This window comes from Rana temporaria, chromosome 1 (genome assembly GCF_905171775.1).
Source record: "Rana temporaria chromosome 1, aRanTem1.1, whole genome shotgun sequence".
Taxonomy (NCBI): Eukaryota; Metazoa; Chordata; class Amphibia; order Anura; family Ranidae; genus Rana; species Rana temporaria.
In genome coordinates this window covers 154,108,346-154,111,268 of record NC_053489.1, presented here as the reverse complement: position 1 = coordinate 154,111,268, position 2,923 = coordinate 154,108,346, and positions in this window count along the sequence as shown.

Sequence of the window (2,923 nt, the reverse complement as noted above, 5' to 3'; positions counted from 1 at the left end):
TTCAGTGGATGCAGAACTCTGCTTTCTCTTGTTTACCTGAAGGATCTTGGTAAATAGTGGGTTAGAATAATCAAATCAGTGGCTCGATATTTATGTAACCCTGGCTAAGGACATTAGTGAGTACAGACTGGTGTGAGAGATCCTAGAGTGTGTTGCTCCTATCCATCTTATACTAGAGTCAGCATTTTTAAAGGGGACATTGTGACTGGTGCCCTGAAGAGCTCAGTTTATTTTATTCTTAGTGAAAGGACTTTGTTCAGATGTCCAAGATGAAGATTAATCTCTTCATGTCGCTACTACAAAGCTCAGTCCATTATTTACTTGTGCAAGGACTTAGCTCACAGTTCCAAATTAGAGCGAGGTTAGTGTCCTCAAATTGTTACCAAGGGTTACTGGAGTATCCCACAATTACCCACTACCCATCAAAGTTCAAGTTCACATTAAAGCATCAAAAATGAGTTCCCCTAGACTGGTTCATGAGTCTGAAGAATGATCCGAAATGTGTGCCTGGCTGCAGGGCAATTACAGGGAAAAAGGATTCTGGGCATCTACTTAGCAGCTCCTATGGGTGTAGTGCTGCACCTTCTTAGCCATTGACAAAAGCAGAAACTGAGATATGGGGTAATACCCTTCTGGCTAACTAAAAAGTCTGTAGTGCAAGCTTTCAAAGCACTCTGTTCTCTTCTTTAGGCATTTTGAAACAGAAACATGCATGTTATACATGAAACATTAAAGAGATGCAAATGTTATCAACCTGGCACAGCTGCGTGGCATTGGGTGCTTAAAAAATTAGGATAAATAGATAGCGATTAATGTCTCTGACATGGAGGGGCCACCCAGTCACACTCCATACCTAGGTGTGAGTCTTTGTAAAAGCCCCTTTGATGTGAAGATGTGCCTGGTATGATGGTTCACAGAAAATCATAGTGACTCATAAAATTTTCATTCCTGTTTAGGCCATGTTTCAGAGTCCTACATTTTCTTATAAATGAGCACTCCCTCTCTAATGTCTCTTTGTGTGATTTAAATTCCTCTTTGACACAGAGCCATTTAAGTTGTGATCTCTCTGACAGAAGCCGTTTATTACAGGAATGTAATTTTTGTTGTAGTTAAAGTGAATATGTGTAAATCCATTTGCTGACATAATGTTTGTCCATTTTCTAGCCATTTACGGATCAAATTTTCCTGCTGAATGAGCTGAAATTTGTTCTGTGGGTGACCCTGTTGCACCACCCAGCTCAACAAAATTTTCACTTAAACAGGGCCTGCATCCTATCAAATGCATGTACTGTACTGTTGGGTATACTGACAAGCGTGGGTGCTAGCTGTCAGAATACAATAGCTGGCACAGCAGATTTGTCTATCTAAGAAGTGGACCCCATGGACAATTAGGGATCTAGGGCCTGATTCTCAAAAGAGATACGCAGACTTAACTGCTGTTCAGCCTGCTTATCTCTGTGCCTAACTTTGGAAACGATTCTCAAAAGGCTTTTTCCAAAGTTAGGCAGAAAATCTGACATGTGTAAGACACTTACACAGTCAGATTTTAGGATGCAGTACCGCATCCGCCACTGGGGGCATTTCTCATTGAAATGCAGCTTTGCGTATGCAAATGAGGACTTAAGCAGATTTTCAAAGCATTTCATCACTGTGATTTCTGCGTAAGTTCCGAATTTGCCTGCGCAAAACTAGGGCTGGTTTTATAATGTGGAAAGTTAGTCACACATTGTAAAGGCCCATTCCAGCGACGGCATTTGGTATGCATTCCCGAGGGAGAACTCCACGGCAATTTTAAAATTCAAAACCGGCATGGGTTCCCCCCCAGGAGCATACCAGGCCCTTAGGTCTGGTATGGGTTGTAAGGAGACCCCCCCACGCCGAAAAATTGACGTAGGGGGTCCCCCTACAATCCATACCAGACCCGTATCCAAAGCACGCTACCCGGCCGGTCAGGAAGGGAGTGGGGACGAGCGAGCGCCCCCCCCTCCTGAGTCGTGCCAGGCCGCATGCCCTCAACATGGGGGGGTTGGGTGCTCTGGGGCAGGGGGGCGCACTGGTTGTCGGGGTCTGCAGGAGGGGGCTTATCGGAATCTGGGAGTCCCCTTTAATAAGGGAGCCCCCAGATACCGGCCCCCCACCCTAAGTGAATGCATATGGGGTACATCGTACCCCTATCCATTCACCTGGAGGCAAAAAGTAAAAGTTAGTAAACACACAACACAAGGCTTTTTAAAATAATTTATTATTCTGCTCCGGATGCCCCCCCTGTCTTCTTTATTAGCTCTATTTCCATGGGGGGCTTCTTCTTCCGCTCTCCGGGGGTCTTCCACTCTCCGGGGGTCTTCTTCCACTCTCCGGGGGGGGTTTCTTCTTTCGCTCTCCGGGGGGGGCTTCTCCGCTCTCCGGGGGGCTTCTTCCATCTTCTCCCCTCTTCCGCTGTTGACTCGGCGAACCCCGGTTCTTCTCCAGCTGTCCGGTGCCTTCTTCTTCAGCGCTGGCTGCCTGCTATCTTTGTGTGTTAGCTCAATTAGTAACAGGCAGCCGGCGCGGTCTTCTGTGACGTCAGGGTCTTCTGTTCTTCTCCCCTCTTCCGATGTTGCCTCGTCGCCTGTTGTCGCTGTAATGATGGAAGCGCGCCTTGCATCCCATTTATATAGGCATCACCGTCCCATCATGCTCCGGTAGGTACCCACGTGGTGGGTGCCTACCCACATGCACCCACCACGTGGGTACCTGCCGGAGCATGATGGGACGGTGATGCCTATATAAATGGGATGCAAGGCGCGCTTCCATCATTACAGCGACAAGATGCGACGAGTCAACATCGGAAGAGGGGAGAAGAACAGAAGACCCTGACGTCACAGAAGACCGCGCCGGCTGCCTGTTACTAATTGAGCTAACACACAAACATAGCAGGCAGCCA